The sequence below is a fragment of the Herpailurus yagouaroundi genome, unplaced genomic scaffold, assembly GCF_014898765.1.
Source record: "Herpailurus yagouaroundi ecotype Mexico unplaced genomic scaffold, PumYag 161, whole genome shotgun sequence".
In the NCBI taxonomy this organism is placed as follows: Eukaryota; Metazoa; Chordata; class Mammalia; order Carnivora; family Felidae; genus Herpailurus; species Herpailurus yagouaroundi.
In genome coordinates, this window is record NW_024412402.1 from 23,183,659 (window position 1) to 23,206,576 (window position 22,918).

Below are 22,918 nucleotides of genomic sequence, written 5' to 3' on the forward strand. Positions count from 1 at the left end.
TCCTACAGAGACTCTTTTGTTCAAGGATTCTTTGCCATTATAGCCATCTCCATTAGGTCATCCATTCTGAAACTTCCAGTGTCTGTTCCTTTCTTGTAGAGAGGGCCACCTCTGTGCATAATGAACTAGAGTATTAAAAATTCTCTTTGTGGGATGCACTTGTTACCCAGATGCTAGAATTACTGAGACTTGTGCTCCAGACCACACGCCTCAGTTGTTCCCAGATGGTGGCCCTTTTCTGACTAATGCTATTACTTTAGCTATGGCTTTTCAATCTTCAGTTGCAGTTCCAGCCATGGGTGACAGCTAGCTTATAGGGTACCTTTTAAGAAGTAGAAAACATACCCTAGTTGGCAAACGCAGCCCACAAGTGCAAGGCTTGTGAAACCTGTAGCATCTTTATGCAGATTAGATCAAGATGTGTAAACCCAACCTGGAGCCATACTGAATTTTCTCTCCATGTACTCCTTGGACAGACTCCTTTGTGCAGTGAACAACCTATGCAACTCATACTCAGAGCCCTGCTCTCCTACAGTCTGGACTTTTTGATCACAACTAGAGCAATGTCCAAGGGATCTGTAAATATTCACATGAACTTTATGTTTATGTTTAGTTGGAGCGATAGTTTTGTCTTCTTTATAAAAGCAGCAAATCTCAGAAGCTGGTCAGGAGCACCAGCTGTTTACTGCCTGCGGCGGCTGCTGCTTATCTCCTTGTAACAACCTTCCTTTTAGAGATCATGTCTTAATTAACTCCGTGTTATCGAAACTGAAATTGTAGCAACATTGTAAAATCAAATTGTAAATGAAAGATAAAGGGGAGACTGCTCTGCTGACCAGGGAACAGAGCATGGAACTCTCTCCTGAGCTGGTTGTTGGCTACAAGCTGGCTGTTGGCAGCCAGCTGAGAATCAGAAAAATCAAATCATATTTTGTTCCATTTGGAAGGAACACTTAGAGCTCTTCTAATCCAGTGACTTTCAGATATTTTTCTTATTTCATGACATACAACTTATTCTTAGGATGTTCAGTATACTGTGATATTTTCTATTCTCTCCTATTTATTCCATTTAAAAGAAAACCTGCTGGTTAAAAATCATCCAATTGACTTGACCCACTACAGAGTGACAACATGAAGACTGCAAAACAGTGATGCAGTCCTTTCCTAAATTTTAAAGTTAAGGATTAAGGGCCAGAGAGGTGAGGTGACTTTTCCAGGATAGCTTATTGGTGGCTGACCTTGTTCTTAAATCCGTATCTGTGACTTTTCCCCAGTAGCTCCATACCCGCCGCTTACTGAACCCTGTCACTGCAGGACAGCACTCCAAGAAGCAGGACCTTGCTCCTCTCAGTGGAACATGGGCTGAGACATGAGCGAGCCATCCTTTGTGGAGACAGCTGCTTTCTCATATAAAAAGTACTAGTAAAAACCCCTGGTAGTTGTTGGTGCACTGCTCTGGGTTCCCACACTGTAGCAGTTGAAAGCGCAGGATTACAACTGCCAGGTCTCTTCACTACCCCCTTCTCTCTCTTTTACCCTTTTCACTCACGTTGCATCAGCGAATGCAGGTTGTACTCACCTCCACTTGACCTGCTGCTTCTCAGCGACTGTACTGAACTGGCAAATAAAAGAGGCAGTCTTGGGGAGACTATGACTCTAAATTAGAAAAACAAAAAAACAAAAAAAACTTGGGATTTCAGATGTTTGTTAATTTCTCTGCCTGTGTTTGCACATATTTAATATAATAAAATAATTTTTCCAAATGAAAGCCTCCTGGTAGATAACCACACCCTTTTGCTTCATCTGCATGATGCTTTGAAGCAATCTATGGACCCAAATGGGGTGTATTTATTACATTTCTGTAATATTGATGGGTGTCATTGATAAAGTATGCATTTGGTCTCATTGTCCCAGAGCTGGAATTGATTTGGATGATGGTTAGCAGGCACTCAGGATGCTGTCTGATAAGGGGCAGCCAGGGGATATCAGGGGTATGAGTCAGGGGAATGAGTTGGCCCAACTAGTTTGCATCATGCCAGCCCCCTTGGAGCTTCACCCACAAACACATGCTTCCGTGACCCTTTAACCACAATGTACAGAACAGGGAAGTGGGTGGGGGCAAGTGTTGTCTATTAACCTCTTATGAATCCTTTGCCTCATTTCCTGTTGCCCCGGCATGTGGGTGCCACCTTACTTGAAAAGCTGCATTCACAGAAGCACAACTTTCTCCTGCCAACTGGCGTTGGTGTTGCTGCCTTGGGTGAGCTTAGTTCTTCCCTTGCTGAGGGAATTCCCTCCTTTCTTCTCTCAGAGGGTTCACGCCCACTCCCGCCCTCTCACAGAGGTATACAGGCACTGAGCTGTGTTTAGATATGTGAGGTGAGCGATCATCTGTGACTTAATGAAGAGTATCACTGTCAGATTTTACAAAATGGAATTTCATCAGACGCTGAAGGAAGACGTCTGCATAGAAACTACAGAGAGAAATTTGACAGCTTTTTCAATCCGGTTATCAAAGCATTTGCAGTTCAAAGCATGTGAAACAATAATGTAATCTTAGCACTGAATGCTCATTTGTATCTGAGTGTTTCAATAAATAAAATGGTGGGGGGAAGGAAAGCAGACCTGTTGTCTCCAATCCACTAAATTTAATATCCAGAGTATTGACTGACAGCTTTTTATCACCATAATTAGTATGGATTGTTCCTGAGGCCATTGATCAATCTTCTCTACCTCTATGGACTTGAGTTGCTGTTTTCTTCCTCTCTTACCCTCCCCACCTTTTATTTTAATATTGATCCTGCCAGTTGCATTCCACCACAGGAGGCTGCTCACTTAGACAAAAGAAACCTCAGGGCCAGGAGGACCGGCTGAGCTGCAGCCATTCCTGAGTAGGGTTCCACCTTTGACAGCACTATACCTCATCCGCTATGATCTTGTGACTGGATTCCTGGGTCTCATGACTTGCTGCTCCTCAGATGCCACCATGCACACTGCCTTTCCCACTGATGGGAGCTACATGAAGGCAAGCCACAGACTCAGTGGTTCGTATCAGATACTGGTTTGGGTAGATTGATGAACTCAGACCTGTGTGTGTGTGTGTGTGTGTGTGTGTGTGTGTGTGTGTGTGTTTGTGTCCATGCACACAATTTGTTCCATCTAATGCAAGCCAGAATCCCAAGCCCTTCTTGTATTTCTCACCAAGTTTTTCCAATTTGATATCCTAATTTTATTTCATCTCCTCTTTGTATGTCTTTCTAGCTCTGTTTCTCTATCACCAGTGAGAGAGTTGTATTCCTCACTAGCTCTTTCCTTAACTGCTGTGATCATGTACTATCTGCTCTCCTGCTTCCTCTCCTGTCTTGGCTAACCTCAACCTTCTATCCTAAAACCCTCAATACTAACAACAGGTAGGGTAATGTAAAATACACCCTTATTATTCCTCTTGAATGTTTCTTGCCACACAAGCTTTCTGCAACCTGATCCCTCCTTACCTCAAAGTTTCATCTCCCCCCAACTCCCTACTGGTGCTCCACACTCTGGAAGGAACTGCCTACAGTTCTTACTTACCATCCTTCACATACCTCAAGAATCTTTGCTCTGTTGTTAATTTTGCCTATCATAGCCTTCCCATCCTTTTTCTCCTTGATTATTCTTTTTCATCCCTCAGGAATGAACTCAGATGGTATCTATTTCAGGAAGCATTCTTTTAGCCCCCAGAGTACTCTAAGTAAGTATATCTTTCTTCTGTCCTTGGAGATTCTTATGGAATGTGCATACATTTTCTTTTTATAGATGCATATCTATCTCATAGTAGAAGGTAAACCCCTTGGGGACAGGGATTGTGTATGTTTCTTTATTCTATCCCTGATGTTAGGAATAACACCAGGCACCCAGAATGTGTTTTCTAATACTGGAAATAAGTATCCATAAGAAGAGAATCAGTGGACCCCCTGAGAGCTGGAGAGTTTTTATGTGTGTGTGTGTGTCAAACAGGGCATGTTCATTGTGCACGTAACATGCTGGGCTGGGCTATACCATGAACAAGAGCTAGACAGAGTCTTACTTATTCTCAGGATGGGGAGAAGAGGTGGGCAATTGCCCTCTTCTGCAGGTAAGGAAATATCAAGGTATCTTTCTCTGACCACAAAGAATCCAGGTATTAGTTACAGACCACAAAGAATCCAAATCAGTTAGGATGCACAATGTGAAAGACCTTAGCAACCTACACACTGAAATCATGTGTTTTCGTTGGTTTGCTTAATAGGTTTTTCTATGTCTCACTTTGTAGTGAAGATCACACCATCAGCATCACTTTTCTAAAGGACAGTTCCTAAGAAGGGAAAGTATTATGCATTTCTAAAGGTGTCCAATGAGTCCTCATGGACTGGAATGGCTTCCATGCTGTCTTGGAGACAGCCCCTAACCCCCAAGTATGCCTAGCCACGTGGAGCCTCTCTTCCCCACATTCCTGGCACAACAGCTCAGCCCCTTACAGGTGCTTGCACATGGCATACACCTCATGTTCAGGCATTAAACTAAGTGTAACTCTCGTCCCTAACTGAGCACAACAGAGCCAAATTGGACTGTAAAGGCCACACATTCCTGATGGGCCCCAGAGAGCCTGTGGCATCTACAATGTAAAATGGCCCCATAGAAAAGCAAGACTGTGCCAGGGCTGGCCCTCATTTCATCCCCATCATGCCTATTGTGGAGCATCAGCAGCAGATGTTTCTGGCGGTGACCCCCAGATGCATGCAGGCACACACAGCACCTCCTCCTCAGCCGTCTCTATCTAGGCTTCTATAAGACGGATTTGACAGACTGATACCAATTGGCACATCTTCCCTGCCAGATTGGAATCAGGCCCTTATACTGTCTTTGGGGTCCATTATGACTTCAAGGAAAATGTACAGAAGGAATGTGATTCTTAGCGACACAGCCAATTTTCCCTTTGCTTCTGTGCTAGCATTTCTAATCTCGGACATTTTGTTGCATGGCTACAAATGCAATCTCCAGTATAGGAGTTTTGATATTTGCAGGCATTGGAAATGCCTATTTATGTTTGTATTGTTGGTGTGCTTAATTTATCTTAAAGCAAAGATATTAAATGAGCTTCAGATTATATTGTTACATGCTTCCCAGTTCAGTTATATAGTTCTGGCAAGGGGTGACAAAAATTAAACAACACACCTACTCTCTTTCTTTATCTGAGTTTTCTGTGGCTTTTACCTGTATGTACTATAGCCCAGGAAGAAATGTCAGTACTCATTTGCTTCCTGGACCCACATCCAGACTACATCACTGAGTGGTGGTGAATTTAAGGAAGACACTTATTTTTCTGAGACTTCATATCCTCACTTCTTTTCCAGTTGATGTGAGGGTTCAACAAGATAACACACATGAAGCAGGAGAGCACAGAGCCTGATACACAGGAGTCAATACATGCATTTCCTTTTCCTTTTCCCTAAATAGTGTCACGTCATGGTCGGCTCCTCGTCCCACAGCACCTTTGAATGTAGTTTAGAAATAGTGTAACCCCATTTCATGTCATGTCTGTAATGCACACAACTGTATTTAGGCTACTTATGACTGTATGAGGATAGGAACCCACATGCTTTTATAGTAGACATGTCTTTTTTTATTGCTTTCTTTAAAAACAAAGTTTTAATTTATTATGTGAGAGAGAAAGAGAGAGAGAGAGAGAGAGAGAGAGAGAGAGAGAGAGAGCAAGCAGGGAAAGGGCAGAGAGAGAGAGAGAGAGGGAGAGAGAGAGAATCCCTAGCAGGCTCCACACTGTCAGGGGAGAGCCTGATGTGGGGCTTGAACTCATGAACCATGAGAACCTGACCTGAGCCAAAATCAAGAGTCAGACACTCAATTGACTGAGCCATTGAGGTGCCCACTGAGTGAAGACATTTTGCAGTAATGTCCTTTGTCCCTCCCTCCTTTCCTTCTTTCCTTATCTCTCTTCTTTCTTTCTTTCTTTCTTTCTTTCTTTCTTTCTTTCTTTCTTTTCATTCTCTTTCTTTATTTCTTTTCCTTCCTTCCTTCCTTCCTTCCTTCCTTCCTTCCTTCCTTCCTTCTTATTCATCTGGTTTTTCCTATAATGAACATTTGATAAATGATTAAGAGGTATGAAATTACTCTAGCTCTTTAAAAATTGATTTTATGAGAAGCCAGAAGAAGGGAGCAACCTTGAAGTCATGTGAGGAAGCCTCACTGTGGTGACTTGTCTGTTTCTCTCCTCCTTTTACCATGAACAAACTTCAGGTTCCTTCATGTTCAGCTAATTCCCAGTCTGACCCAGATTCCCATCACCTTCCCACTAGCAGTTCCTGGCAGCACTCAGCCAAGGTTCTAACCTTGCACAGAGGAAGGAGTGTGATTTCGGACCAGACATCTGAGCAGAGTTTAAGATGTAATGCAGTTTCTTGAAGCTGTGCCCCATTTAGTGAGGATGAATGGCAACTTAGAACATAGAAACTCCAAAGGGAGGGAGATGCTATATGTTCAGAATAAATAAATGTGTCTACTTATTAATTTAATATGTACCGTTAGACCAGGAACCTATTTGTGTTAGCGCAGAAAAGAGCTATTAAAAATCATCTCCTAGGAGAGAAGCATGGGAAATGAAGAAAAGGTTGAAAGGAGCACAGTAATAACAGGGACATGCGGAAGTGGGGGGAGAAGGAAGAGCAGGAGAGAGGAGCAGGTAGAACACCTTACTAAGAAAGAAGAGTGGAAACAACAAAACAGAATGAAACCAAAAGTGACAAGCCAAGGGATCCAGCAGAGAAGCTTTTATCCTAAGTCTGCAGGGTCAGTACAAAGCTCAGGGTCCTACAGCAGCCTGACCACATGGTTAATTGTCTCTAATTCTCATCGGTTGACTCCTCTGGGCTCCTAGGCCGAGGATGAGGGGTGGGTTGGCTATTCTCTCATTGGCTGGCTGGCACTGCAGTTTTGTGTTATCACACAGCCTTGATGGGCCGGCCACCAAGTGCTGAGCTGATTGCTTCATGCTGGGGGGCCCTGGCTTTCGACCTAACTCCACCATATCCAGCTCTTTCTCCTTAACCTAAAGGTTTTTTGAAATGTAGGGAGAGGGGGTGTTCTAGGGACATCTGTACATGTTCTGAGAGAGGGGAGGGGTAGAGTACCTTGTACCTGGCTACACCAATCTGCAAAGTCCTTGCTGTAAACCCAGCTCCTCTTTGGTCCAGGAATCTACAAGCCAGTCAGTTTGAGGGTGGTCTGGGAGCATGTGCTCCATGGCTATTAGGGTGGATGCTGGCCTGTAATAAGTCAGTGAAATAGTGAGTTTCAATTACTTACATGTTCCCTGAAGCTGAAACAATTGCCATTACCCCATATAATATTGCTTGACCTACATTTTTACTTGAAAGCCTTCAGCTAATAATTAGTTTGAATGTTGAGTTATAAATAAACACATTCATATTCCGGAAACAAAAGGGGACAGGGGAGTGATACCCGATGCTGCTTGCTGTCTTCCCACCCTTTGCCTTTGCTTGATATTTCAACTTAGCTCTTCCAAGGTGATAGTCATTGGGGAGTTCTTTAAAAGGGCCTTGTTCAGAAGTAATGAGGCAACTGGGCTTTCTCCGGGAGAGTGTCAGGATCATTGTTGCTGGGGAGATTTGAGCCATCTGGATAGAAAGGGTCAAACTATCCGCTGGCAGCAATTAAGCAGCTCCTTGTGGAGAAGCCATGTGACCACACCAAAGGAGCTGCCAAGAACAGGAGATTAGTAAACAAAAGTACCCAGCAGAAGGTGTCCAGGTTGGCCAGTGCTCTGGCCACTTGGCATTTGCGCAGCTTCCTCTCTCTGGTCCCATCTGTCTGTGTCCACTGCTCACCTATAAGCTGTCTGCAGAGGGTTTAAACAAACTCAGAGCTGAGTTTGTTTAAAATGTTAAAAGTCCAGAGCCAAGTGGATTGTGATGATGAATATTAGACATCCACAGCATCCCTTCTTGAACGTGTCCGTAGTGCCTCCTGTGTGTTTGATGGCTTTTTGCTGCTTCCCTATGATAAGTCAAAAGGTGTGGAAGTTCAGTCTGATGCTTAATTCTCTGATGTTGATCGTGACAGTTCATCCATAAATATTTACAACTAGGTTAGAGGAGATTCGTCTGGATTATTTTAGCACAAGTCTTTGTGAAATCTAGAGAATAAACTGAGTGGCTTTCTGAGTTCTGGAACCCTTTTATAAAAAATCCATGAAAGGCAGGGCAATCTCCTAAATGTATTAATTTATTCATTCAGCATCTATTTCTTTGGCAGACGATGTATCAGTCTCTGTAGCTAGAATAGAGACCCATTCTCACACATATTGCCTCTTGGTAAAAAGGAAAGTGAACAGACATCATGACTGTAGACTAGCCCCTACACAGACTCTCCCTTCTAATCTCTACCTGGAGTCAGTGACCCAAAACTAACTTGTTCCAATGATTGATAACACCTAAGGCTTTCCTGTCCTCTGCAATATGTCAAAATAGAACGGTAGTTCAAATAAAAGTTCTACACTCTTCCAAGGGTTAAAGATCCACAATACATTCTCATTGTTCTTAATTTGCTTAGTTTCTGTGAGACATCACTCCTCTGGCTTTCTTTGTCCTACTTCACTGGACATTGGTCCCTTATACCATCTTATTGTACTCTTTCTTCATGTATACTCTCGATATCTGTTTCATAAATTTACATCATTCCTTCAACACCTCAGACTTCTGGGAAGGATTTCATGGACAGTCCCATGCAAACGTAAGATGATAATGCTCACTGTGAATTCAAAGGGTGATTCCAACACATAATTGCATTTACATGTCTCAAAAAGAATTACCTATTTTTCTCTCCAAGTCTGTTAATCAAGCCCTCTCCATCTCATAATGAATGACATCTTCCACCTGTTTCCTCAGAACAACAGGTAGAAGTTAAAGTTTATTCCTCTGTCATGGTTCTCCCAGCCCTGCCATCACTCCTGTTTCTAATCCATGCACAGGTTTGGTTGAGTGTACTTTCAAAATAAATCTCTAATCCACATTTTGATCTGTATCTCCACAGCTTGCATTTAAAGCCATTACTATAAAAAAATTACATGAGCTTCTTAACATTCTTCCTGCTATCTTGGTCTTCCCTTGATATTCTGTTCTCCAGAAGGAAGTCAAACATCTCTTTAAAACATCAATCAAGGGGCGCCTGGGTGGCTTGGTCGGTTAAGCGTCTGACTTCGGCTCAGGTCATGATCTCACGGTCTGTGAGTTCAAGCCCCACGTCGGGCTCTGTGTTGACAGCTCAGAGCCTAGGCCTGTTTCAGATTCTGTGTCTCCCTCTCTCTCTGCTCCTCCCCTGTTCATGCTCTGTCTCTCTGTCTCAAAAATAAATAAAACGTTACAAAAATTAATTAAAAAAAAACATAAATCAAGTCATTTAGCTTTTTTGCCTAGAACCCTTCAGACCAAAATCTTTACCCTTAAAATTCAGTCTCCTTATCAAGGTGTTAAGATATATAAGAGCTGCTGTTTACCTTAATTGTTACCTCAACGTTCTCTTTTCAGCTGGGCCCACTTGGTTGGCTATGCCAGTCTTCTCTCTGATCTTGGACCACACTGTATTCTCTCCTTTATCAGTATTTGCATTGTTCTTCCCTTTGCTTTCCCCTAGATCTGCACTGAGTTGGCTCCCAATCACTATTTCAATTGTAGGACCAATGTTACCTCCTCAAAATGGACTTACATCAAGGTAAAACACAGCCCCCCCCCCCCATCCACTGCCTAATTATCTCATTATTCTGTCATCCTTTGCTCTGTGTGTGGTCTTTAGAGCACATGCTGCTCTCTGAAATAAACATACATTGTTCTAGCATCTCTCTCTTCAACCTGTAGGAGAGGAGGAGTTGTCTTTTTTGTGTCCTATGGCAGTACCTACGACTGTACTTGGCCCCCTACTCGGTGCTCGACAAGTATTTGTTCACAAAGAGAATGAATGATTGAATAAAGGAATAACAGACTCCTCTTCCCATAATTTTGGTTTTCCTAGTTCCAACAAACTTGAAAAATAATATCCTCTCTAGTGTTTCTATACGCCTTACCTCTATCAAGGACAAATACCTCTCTGGAGAGCTGAATTGTCAGCCTGTGGCTGAAGTGTGACCCGGTGGACTGTAAGCATGCACTAAGTACATTCCTTATATTGTAGCTGCTGGTGGCATGGGCTTTAATGCCTTTTTCATTTTTGGATAAATGGCTTCAATGCAAAGGTTTTTAATCATACTCATGTGTAGTTGAAATTTTGTGACAATAAGTAATTTAAGGAAATAGGGATTATTTAACTTTGAAAATTATATTAAAACATACTATTATTTCTGGATATATTTTCAAGATTTAAATGAATACATATAGAATTGTTTCTTGAACTTCTGTATTCATAGAGAATATATTCTCATGTCCTCTTCTTAAAAAGGCAAACTAGAATGTGAAATTCTTATTTTATGCTCCAAAGAAGGGAAAATATGGTTCAAAGTTTACTCTTAGTTTGAAATAGAGTTAGCTAGTCTCTTTTGTAGCAATATATGTAGCAGTAAATTCCCAAAGCTTTCCACGGGTGTGTGTGTGTGTGTGTGTGTGTGTGTGTGTGTGCATACATATACATGTATCCATCCAAGGTTTTTGATCTCTTGTCACTTTTTTCCTTTCTATTTCTTTTTATGGGGAAAATTTAAGATAAAAAACTTCAAACCTCAAATTTGTTGGTAGAGTTTACCTACTCTAGGGTCAGTGAACAGAAGGAACATATTATCCTGGGATACTTTTTAATAAGCTTAAATATAAATATAGCTTAAATGCAGCCTAGACATTGAAACACAGGGCAAACATCAGGAAATTATGTCTAAATCCATAATGCTACAAGTCCTCTGCAACCCTAAGCAAGCCCATAACCCCTCAGTGTCACAGTCTTCTGTGAATAAGGTAGGAACCGTTAGGAATATCAGTGATGGTTTAATGAAATGACCTTCTGAAAAGAACTGTGGATGCTTCAAACATCAATGTCAACTAAGGAAAAATAAGCACTAGGCTTCAGCTTTATTCCATTGAATAAATATTTATTTATCTAAATTCTTCAACAGGTAAAATAGAACATGTCTTCTAGCCAGCCAACACCAAGTGAGATTGAAGACTGTCTCCATAATCACAATATATTTTTTTTAATTTGACAGAGAAGGAGAGAGATAGAGAGCTTGTAAGCAAGGGAGAAAAGCAGAGGGAGAGAGAGAAGGAATCCTAAGCATGCTCCTTGCTCAGTGCAAAGCCCTACTTGGGTCTCGATCTCATGACAGCAAAATCATGACCTGAGCCAAAATCAAGAGTTTGACACTTAACAGACTGAGCCACACAGGTGCCCCCCATAATAACAATTAGTAATAAAATCCCTTTAGCATTAGTTAGCATCTGCTAGTAAGGTTGTCAGTGGCCAGGCTTGAGGCAGAAGGAAATCAGTTTGATTCTAACATAGGCATTTTTGCAATGGAAGAGGGGGGAAACTTTACTTTTCTCAACAGAGGCTAGAAATGACTCTGATTGCAAGTAGCTATTCTACCACACAACAGAAGGTCACTTCTCTCTCATTTTGCTTCCCCATTTGTCTGGAATGAGGGCCAAGCTATTCCTGCCCTCCCTTCTTCCTCATGTCCCAATGCATGGACTTCTTTATGTGGTGCATTCTAGTTTGTGTGACCCAGGCTGAGACAGTGCTATGTCAATAGATGCATCTTAAACAGACCATAATTGAAGCAGGCTTGAATCATTTCTCCTCTCCACTGTAAGGCATTGAATGATAAATGAAAGAAATTAGTGTCCCTTAACATTTAGCCTAGATGTATGTCTTGAAAGACAAGTTGCATAGAAGGGTGTAGTTAATCTATTGGGGGTTAAAATACAAAAGAAGAAAGCAAAAAAGAAAAGACAGATTTTCAGAACCGATTCACTTTGTAAATAATGGGACTTCTTAGAAAATCCCTTGAGTTTCTACATTTATAGAAAATGATGCTTCAGTCTTGATATGGGGCATGGCTGGCCAAGTCAACATCAAGAAAACCAAACTCTCACTGGGAACACATGTGTGGCTAAGTACTGTGTGGGCAAAACTGAAGCCAGCCCACAGCGCATACGTGCATCAGAGAGGGTGCCACTTTCAAATCCTAACCTCCTCAGGCTCTCAGAGGACAAGACTTAGACCTGAACACCTGTGTTTTCCTTAATAGGCATTTACTGGGAAACTGTTCCCTTACATGCGCACATGTTATGTGATAGGAAGGGGTTGCCTGTGGAACATCCCAGAGCTTCTGTTGAGGCTGGCTTTGAATGAAAATGTTAGCAACTCTCTTTTCTTATTTTAATATTACAGAGATAATCATCCTTGATCACAGTTGGGGAAACAGTGAGAGGGGGTCTTGCCACCTTCCAGAAAAGACCTGGAAAGCATTTGAATTCCTGCTGGGTTTACTGAACCATCTTTTATGTTTTTAGACAGAAAGAAAGGTACCCCTAGTAGAGATCTGGAAAATTTCTCCTCCCTGTCTCCTGCTCCCAGGCATTGCTTATGTGCCCCTCCCTCAAGGTACATTCCTGTTTGTCTACATTATTCAAATTGCCTGATTGCCTTGATCAACTTAAGACTGAGAGGGGCTCCCTCCTTGCTGTGTTCTGTGGTACTGCAGCCCAAGCCAACCTCAGTCAGGCACTTTACCTGGGTGGCTGGTAAGATATTCAACTAGTGACTTGCTTTTTAAATAACTTTGGAATCATAACCACAGTTGTAATAAATGCATCTGTATTTGCATTTAAATAGTATTTTCATCCACAGATCACAAAGAGGAAAGCTATCTTAACTCCACATCATGACCTGGATTCTCTTCATCTCAAAGCCAGCCCATGTGCACCCAGCACAGATTTTCCCTCTGTGTCTCATTCAGATCCATGTGCCCTACTGATCAAAACAAGTCTTTGCTTGAGTGTGGATGGAAGCGCCCAATGATTCAGGCGTGCCCTGGTTTCTCTGCCTTGCATGCTCATCCCCAGCAGAGATCCCAGTGAGCTGTGACTGCAGCACCTCCATCCGGGGGGCCAGGACAGAAGGGAGTGGCTTGACACAGGCTTCAGTTACCTCCACCCCCAGAGGGTGTGCCCTGCACCAGTTGAGAAAGTGGTCTCATGAGCTGTCAGTGAGGCCAATCTGATCTGGGAGTGATTGAGAGGCAGAAAACATAGACCCCCCCACACACCCCAATCACTTCAGCAATCACTTTCTGGAGTATATTGTCCTTCGAAGGGACTCCCTATGCTCTCCTTTGGGTTCATTGACTTGTCATTCCTGGGAGTGTTGATACAAAGAGCTGATGATGCTCAAAGTCAGGAAAGAAATCTGAAGGAAACATCAGGCACAAGACTTCAGCCCCATTTATGACAGTGCCAGCCTGATTACCCAATTTATCCACTGCTGCAGTCTTTTTGCCAGCCCTAAGCCTTTTGTCCCATCTCATGTCATTCTTTCTCATCTTTTGGCAGGAATTTTTTTTTTCATTCTGTACAGTTGAACTTATTCCTTCATCAACACATTCTTCTCTGTCCCATGGATTCTTTAAAAGGCATCCTCTGAAGATGTGTTTCCATTCAGACACAAGCTTTTGTTTAAAAAAAATAAAGGAAGTGTAAATATGGAATGTTATTGAAAAGGTCTTATCTTGCTTTAGACATAACATCTAAAAATGTGTTTAAAATAAAGAGCAAGTGTCATACAAGGCATGTGTCAAGGCAGTTGGCTTCCTGTAGGGAGAGCTGGGTACTGCCTTAGACACATTTCTGTCCCCGCAAAAGCTTTTCATGCTTTAGGTCCTCCCACAGCCCCATTCCTTGCCCCTTCCTGATCCACACTAGAGGGACATACGGGGCCCTTGGTTTGCTGCCTTGTTCAGATTACCATAATTAAACCACTTCTGATGAGGTAAAATTATTTTTTTCAGAAATAATGGTGTTACCCATATAAAAAAGCATACTCTTGTTGACTCATCACTGCCCTCTTTCTTTTCCTGCTCCCCTCCCCCCCCACACATACTCTGCATCTCCATTTACTCTGCATGTGCATGTAACACCTTCAGAATTCTGTAGGGCAGAGAAGGGTACAGGGAATTCAAGTTTGCTCTCTCAATCTAACCTACAATAGTAGGTAAGTTGCAGGGGAAGGATCTTTGTGGACCTCTAGTTCAGACTTTTTTTTTTTTGGGGGGGACAGAGAGAGACAGAGCATGAACGGGGGAGGGGCAGAGAGAGAGGGAGACACAGAATCGGAAACAGGCTCCAGGCTCTGAGCCATCAGCCCAGAGCCTGACGCGGGGCTCGAACTCACGGGCCGTGAGATCGTGACCTGGCTGAAGTCGGACGCTTAACCGACTGTGCCACCCAGGCGCCCCTAGTTCATACTTTTTAAGATGAGGGAACCTAAACCCAGGAAGGACTGGCTCAAGGTCATACAGTAATTATCAGCACCCCCCTAATTAAAACCTGGTCAGTGAGACATTCTGAATGCCTTTTAGTTCAAAGCTTACCTCACCAGGTGCATGGTGGTCTTTTTAGCTAATATTTGTCAACTCCACTGCTTGTAACCTTGAGTAGTATCACCCTGTAAGTAAAATAAGAGTAAGCACATGCAACATTTCCTATACACATTTCAAGAAGGTGTTTCTGAAGGTGTAGCAGACTGGTTTTGTTAGGAGAGGCCGGGCCTTCATCTAGACTCGGTGACATTCCACCATAGTTGGTGACTGGGCTACGCACATAGCCTAGGAAACAAGTTCTGGGCCCAAGATCTGTTGCAGATGCCACAACTTAGTGTTCTCCTGACCACTTGCCCTTGCCGGTCTAATGTTTACTTAATTTAGAAAATGATGATTTTGCATTCCTGTCCCTTCATTGATTAGCACTCAAACCTTCTGGGAGTCTGGAAATGCAGACTATTGCAAATGCTGCACTGCAAAGGTGGTTGAGCTCAGCTCCTTCACCACCTCTAGATCTGTAAAGGTCCTCTATTACACTTGTGTACAAACAAGCTGAATAACCTGAAAATGCCTGTAAGCATGCTGATCCTCCTTCTGCTATGTGCTCCCCACCCTCCATTCATCCTTTGGCTTGTTGCTATGGCTTCTTCAAATTCAGCTCAGGAAGGTGTGTGTCTCTCTACTTATTCCATGGGAATTTTCTTTTCCTTCTTAGCCTGCATTAGGTGCCTCTACCAGCCAGAAACCACTTTCTCTGTGTATCAGTAAACATACTTGGTTACATTTGAGAAGAAGTGGTAGAAGAGCCAGGAGCCAAATGGGGGATGGTCAGGCAACCGAGAGATTAAGCAAGAGCAAGTTATATGACCCTCCTCCCATTCCACATATATCTCCAGGGCTGGAGGGAAGTAGGATATTGCACCAGGCACTAGCTTGAGCTTGGGAGTCCATTCAGCAAAAGATACCCCATACAGGGAGGGTCTGGACCCACTGGGGAGTTCCAGCCACTGCCTTGGATACTAGAGGATTCCTTCTGCCACCTCCTGCTCTTCCATTGACCAAGACAATGCTGAAGACTGAGGACCAAGAAGGCTAGGAAATGTAGAAAGTGTGGTTCTCTGGATATAGGTCAGAGTGGAGGAGAATAGGAAATAAACAGGAGAACAGATGTGTGGATAACCGAGCCCCTTCACTGGACTCATAGCATCCTGTACATACTGCCCTTGTAGCAGTCAACCCATTGTGCCCTGATTGTCATTAGAGCTAATTTATTTTTTTTAATGTTTATTTTTGAGACAGAGAGAGACAGAACATGAATGGGGGAGGGTCAGAGAGAGGGAGACACAGAATCTTAAACAGGCTTCAGGCTCTGAGTTGTCAGCACAGAGCCCGACGTGGGGCTCGAACTCACGGACCGCGAGATCATGACCTGAGCCGAAGTCGGCCGCTCAACTGACTGAGCCACCTAGGCACCCCACATTAGAGCTACTTTAAAGCAAGGATTGATTATTATACCACAGGCATCTAGCACAGCACCTGGCACAGAGAGGTACTGAAGGAATGAATGCTGTGGTCTGTGTAAGTATAATGATATGTAAGTAATTGTTATTAAGATCAAGCCAAAACTAAGAACTCGACTGAGGATGATGAAGTTATAGACCTTTCTTTACTACATATAGCAAAGAACTAGACCCTTTCTCCGGTGCTAATTTCCTTTGCAGACATAAAGATGAAAAGTAATGCAGTTAATTAAAATACTGTGAATAAATCAATGACACATTTAAGGGAAGAAAAAAAAAGTGTCATGGGGAGCCCAGGTTAAAGGACAGTGAAAGGGGAAGTGTCCTCAGAGGACAATACAGAACTTATGGTAATATTTTCTCAAGAGGTGAGACTGTTTCCTGGCATTGATTGATCAAGGCAGATCTCCCCAGCCCCTACCATTCCTAGAAGTCCATAGCTCCTGAGTGACTCACATTTGTTTCAAATTCTGCACTAGAAAACTTCTATTAGAAATTAAGAGGGTTCTTTTAAAATTATTATTTCTTTGTATTGCAACTATATTCTACTAGTATAGTAAACTTTCTAGCAATATAAATGGTATTCAGTCTTGCTACATGTAAACAAAAAACATATTTGCCAAGTACCCTGTAAGAGAAGGGAGCATGGTTTCTGTTCTTTCTTTTGTTGACACTGAAAAAGTTAGAAAGGTATGTCAGGCTTCAAACTAGGGACTAGGAGTGTGGAGCCCTCTCCCTGATCTGTGTGTGCCTCCTGGTCTGTCTTATTGGCTGTACATATCACAGATGAGCCCTTGGCTTCTGCAAGCTTCTGCTGGTGGAAAGAGTGACAAGTCATTACTTGCAAAGCAGAGGGCTATGATTTGGCAAGGGGCTTTGAAATACTCTGATGCATAAAGCATTACCATCATTAGTGTAACTAATACTGAAGAAAGCATCCTACTAGGTCCTTTGATTCCTCCCAGGAAGAAAATCCCAAAGGCCACAGCCTCTAATCTGCTTGGCTGATGTGATGCAATTGTACTAAAATAGTAAAATAAAATCACCCTCCACATTTCCTATTCTCCTTCCCCTCATTTATTTTTCTCCACCGCGTTTATCATCTGATATATTTACTTAGTTTGGTTTTTGTTTGTGTAAGCTCCATGAGAACAGAGCCTTTGTCATTTCCTTTTTAATTCACTGCTCTACCCCTAGCTCTAAGAATAGGCACATGGTGGCGGCCCAATAAATATGCATTCTACAGAATAATATATATTTTAGACACCTGTCCTACTTCAGGGCAAAGCTTAGCCAATAGTTATAGGTACCTGTCTAGCTCCTTCCCTGTCTCCACATCCCCCAAGTACCTAACTTGAAACAGAAGAAGAACTTGGGCTGCTTTGGAACCACCAACTCTGGACTATCTTGAATTAAATCAATCTTGTCAGTCCCATCTGTCTGTCTCCATGTCAGTGCAGATTAATTACAACATGATATAAAACACATTGATATAACATCTTCACAATAGTGTCAGTGTCCTTTACAGTCTTAGAGTCTAATTGAATTAGAGTTTCAACATGAATTTCTTTAGTTTAAATGTATAAAGTAAGCGGACAAACCCTTTAAAAAAAAAAAAAAAACTTCCATTCTAAAACTGAAAGACTGGCTGACTTCGAAGTCCCCAAGTATTATTAATTACCAGTGGCTCAAATCAATGTGCAGTTTGTCGAGAAAGCTATTTCCTCCTTAGGTGAATGGCTGGGAATACAATATGTAGTAATCCACAATTTGAACTTGTTGGAGATTGAAAGTGTATATCAAGGCTGAGAAAAAGGCTGGGGCTTGGCATCGCCCCCCCCCCCCCACACACACAGGTGGCAGAGAATGAATCTTGACTTTGTCAAGAAGACAGAGCAAGGTGGAGGTATCTTCCTCACATGGCAAAAATCGCAGAGAAAAGATAGAAATCCCAGAACATGGGTGTCCTCTTCAAGCACAGCTCCCTGCAGTTTGGAGAAGCTGATACTCTCTTCTCCCACCATGGGAAAACTGCTCTCCTGAGGAGTGGCAGGAGGGGCCGGGAACAGATGAGAGCTCACCAATGGAAAGAATGATGAAGGGGCCCTTTAAATATAAATCTCTGGAGCCCCAAACCCTGTAGACTTTCCCTTAAGTATTCAAATGAGATTGCAGCATCAGATTGGTATGCATTAGGCTGGTTTCAATGAAAATTAACATGTAATTGCTTCAAATGAAGTAAGTGAGGAGGTAATCTGTTCTTAAATTGGATTCCCAGGATTTTGTGGTACCATAATGCAGCTGTGAAATGAAATATATTTTAAGGATGATGTCCTCAAGGGGGTGAAGGGGCTAGGAGGGGGAGAGGCATGGAGATAGTATGTAGTAGAAGCTTCTCCCCCCAGCCTGCCTCATCTTTTCTCCAGCTCATTCTCCATCAACTGCCAATGGATGAAAGGATAGTTTCCTACCCATGGGTGGCTCCCATTTTCTGATACTGAAAGGGATGCAGTCTTCCATCTAGACATCTGCTGGTCCTCTTCTCATTTTACAGTGCCTGGAGATGATTCTTAGAGGCACAGAACATTCCCAGCCTCTGTAGCTCTGTGGTCTTCCATCAAAGTTGGGTTTACAGGGAGAAGATGCTCATTCCACAAGTGATCTCATATGGAGACCATCTGTTACTGAGGCATGCACCTCCAGGGTAGGTCATCTTGTCCAAAGCATCTTTTGCAGTGGCAGGAAGCATTGCCCCTTGTCCTCCTGGTATCTGAACGTGGAGAAATGAATGCTTGACCCCATGACTGACTCTTATGATATCGAAGACAGCAGTAGTGGCTGCCAAATTCAGTACCACTACTGTCCTCCAAAGCCTGAGTCTAGCCACATCACCCTGCCTTCCACCCCCAGCAGTCATGATATGGTCTGTGAAGTCCAAAGATGAGCCTGGGAATAATTAACCTTTTTACCCTTCAATCAAGATGGGAAGCAGCTGGGTGAGGAGTCAGTGCAGGTTAACACATTAAATAGTTTTCCTTCACCATCCTAAGCTAAAATGGGATTTTTGGTCACAACTGAAATGAGTTGGCAGTCCTCTGGTCCCGTGGCAACACTTCTGTCTACTGCAGAGCCATCTCTGATGGGCTCTGGGGATCTTCTGCAAGGCCACAGATGGGCAGAGTCAGTAAATGAAATGAATCACCTTGCAAAGCTGGTGTGGCGGTTCAAAAGGCAGTAGTGCTGTTGGTCTAGACCAAGTTCCCTGTCTAGGGGCTGGAATCACAAGCCATGCCTAACTGTGCCTTAGCTCCTGAGGAGATAAGGATTTATAATATGCTGTATAAAGAATATATGTTTCAATAAAAGAGTCCCCATCAGAGCTATAGAGCAGGGAAATTAATAGGAAATCAAGAAGAATGAGATTCCGTGAGTTCACTCTTGCACCGCTGAATCGGGCCCCCAGTCTGAGCCTCGCTTGCATTTTCCCCCAGTCACAGCTTGGTTTTACAGCTTGGATGATGATTTTTTTAATTCCTGTCTTTGTTTCTCTCTCTGTTTATGTTGCTATTTTCTTTCTGCACATGTTGAAACAGCGCTCCGGCTTTAAAACTGATCAGAGATAATGGCTTCTTCAAATGTACATGTTGTATTTCTGGAGGTCTTTCGGTCCATGTGACCAGGCTGATCTTTGAAAGAGTGCCAGAATGTTTCCCTTCTCCCTGGGGATTGGTGGGCTGATGAATTCAAAGATGATTTAAGTGAAGAGAACAGGGATGAGAAGGTGTGGCAACATGCAGCTTACCTGGCTGAATTTAGGTCTCCCTAGAAACAACAGACATAGATTCTTAAGATCCTTTATTTCCTACTATAGATACAGCCACAAAGTTGCAGAGAAACCTCCACACAGAATCTTCACTGTGAGCAAGGTTCACAATGGCCTGTGTGTCTACTAGTCCCACTTTGCCGTGGAACCACCCACAATGCTGACATTTTAAATCATTCCCTGTAAAGAATCAGACCTCTGGCTACCTTTTCAGACAAAATTTCTGTACCACGTTGGACAAATCTGTGTTGATTGGTTCTCTGCTTCTGTCATTTGGGGATGGGAGAAGAATAGTATTTGCCTATCTGCCCAGGGTTCTTCAAGGATTAATAGCAAGCTTGTCCTCCAGAACCCCTAGAGAGAGGCATGCTGGCAGCAACAAAAGAGAGTTTAGCATACTTTTCTAGATTGTTCAGAGTTGCAGTATCTACTTTGCAGCACATTTGCAGTCTGAACCCGGCTGCCACCCCTTGATAGGATCTGACTGGGCTACTACCAGCTGAGCTAAGTTAGAAGAGGCTGAATGCAAATAGATTTCAAGGTGTGTGTGTGTACTCATGCACATGTATGCATGTGTGTGGGCGTGTACATTATTGTTTTTCAATAATCTGATATCTTGTGCTAATCATCTTGACACTTTTCTGCCATCAAAATCTGTCAAATGATCATCCTGATATATTCCTCTGGTTTAACTCTCATCAAAGTTTGCAGTGTTCAAGAGAAAAGTAGAAAAGGCCAGTGGTTTTATTCCCATTTTAGAGACAGAGGGGCTTTTCACTACATGAGCCTGAGGAAGTGTAATTCATCTTAATCACTGAACTTGTCTCATGTGATGACATCCATAAGCCCTTCTTCCCGGGACCTCATTTGCTTTGAATATAAAATAGGGGTCATGGTGTTAATTTCTTGCTCTTAAAACACAAACCAACGTCAAGGTCCAAGTACAAAAAGGGAAATATAAACCAAAATGCATAAAGTGGTAGCCCCAGTCAATGCTATAGTCTAATATGGAATGCTGAAAAAAATCCAAGTCATGTGTAAGACTAGGGGGTCAGCAGGGGCGTGATGAAATGTGGGAGATGAGGGACAAAATGGAAAATGCCTGACTCCATTTATTTAAGTAAAAAGACTATGAAGTGCAGAAAATGTAAGAGAAAAGCCAGTCCATTACAGGATCCTGTTCCGAGCTCTATTCTTGCCATCCCCCCTTTTGACCTATGGAATCCCCTCCGTACCTCTCTTAAATTCTACTTCAGAAGCTTTAATTCTCATTTTATTTTCCTTTCCTGCTTGTCATCTATGTCCTTCTGCAGCTTTGTACCCCTCTATTCCAATGGGCAGACACACCCGCTTCTGTTCCTCCCCCCTCTCTCTAACAAGCCTAGACTGACAATTTTGCCAATAGTTTTCATATATAATAACTTAAGTGCATCACTTTCCTACAAACATGTTATCATTAGAGTTCAATTCTTCTGCTCCTAGCCTTTGTGCCGGGTAAATATATTCCTTTGACGTGTGTTTTGGAAGATGGCTCCATTTTATGCATGTGCCATTAGTGCCAATTGCACAAAGCAGAAACACAAATTACCTGCATTCTACAGACATATCTAATAACCTAGACACCATGGACTGGCATTCACTGCAGCCTCCGCCTCTGTGCACAAAACTGAAAGGGGAACACCCAAACTGCCTATTAATTTAAAATGTAGGTAAAGTGCTGTAGGCGCTGAACAGCACTTAGGGGAGCTATGGCACAGCATTGTGCTCCGAGCTGTGCCCTGGGTGTGAGCCCTCCCTCCGGAAGTTTGGCTCAGGGCCAGTCTCTTTGGGGAGATCTAGGACTGGGGACCTTTGGACCCTGCCAAGGCTGAGATTAGTGTTGAAGGGACTCCCCACTGGAGAGGAGCCTGAGCAAGGTAAACAACAGGGGAGCCCAAAGAAGGGTACCTCCTGGTGTATAGGACACCTGAAGAGGCTGTGTGGGTTTTTCCCACTGTGGTGTTCTGTAAGATTCTCTTCCAACTGCTTTTATTTAGGCAACTCTGTAGTCAGCAAATCAGCCTCCCCTGGGGCTGTTAAATTTAAATCAACAGGGTTTTCAGGGGAACAAATATTTATAACAAAGAACCTGGGCTCCTCCAATGCCACCTACTGTCAGACTTCATGAATTTGTTAAGGGCACCTAAAGATGTGCCTCCTGGGCTCAAGGGGAAAGAAACACAGGTCCCCTCCCTATATGGGTCCTGTATCCATGGCTCCTCTGGCCTGGAGCTTTTGGTGAAAGACATCTTCAGATAGCATTGTAGCCTCAGAAAGGGACGGGGACATAGCTGACTGGGAGACCCAAAGGCCTCCAGAGTTTAGCTACCTGCAGGGCTGTAGCCTGCCTTTCCCAAGCCCCATTCCCACCTCCTCTCTCTCAGGAGCCCCTCAATTGGTGTTTCTTTGAAGACACCTTATCTTATCCTGCTCAGAATTTCTCCAGGTTTGGAACATGTCACAGTGCTACTCAGAACTGGATTCTTGATGCCTTGTCACACACACACACACACACACACACACACACACACACTTACACTCATTCATTCAACAGGAAACACAGAGCCAAAGAGAATGGGAAAACCTGTCTTTGTATTTCCTCCTTTCTCCCGATTAAAAAAAAAATACATTTTCCTTATATTTTTCCTCTCTGGCCTTCTCATATGATTTTTCTCTTTCTCTCCTGTGCCGTGTCCTGTCAGCTTTCCTGTTTCTCCATCTTGACTCACCCCCCTTTGCTTCATTCTTTCTTTCTCTTTTCTCTCATTTGTAATGAGGCTGCTCAACTGCCGGAGGGTCAGTGCCGTATATCACCGAGGGATCAGTGTGAGGGCCACATTGACAAGGAAAGCTGTCATCAAATTTTACAGCTTCATATAAAATGCACTGCCCATGGCAAGGACAGACAAGGGGCTGGAAGGGCACAGGGGTGGTTTGGGGAGAAGCAGGGAGCCAGAAGAGAGGGTC

The 22,918-nt window shown here is 43.1% G+C and overlaps 1 protein-coding gene across 6 annotated transcripts in view; it reads left to right on the forward strand.

Annotated features, from left to right (window-relative positions):
- Positions 1 to 22,918, forward strand: part of NTM (neurotrimin) — a 957,218-nt gene that overhangs the window by 742,757 nt on the left and 191,543 nt on the right. The gene's annotated exons all lie outside the window — the stretch shown is intronic.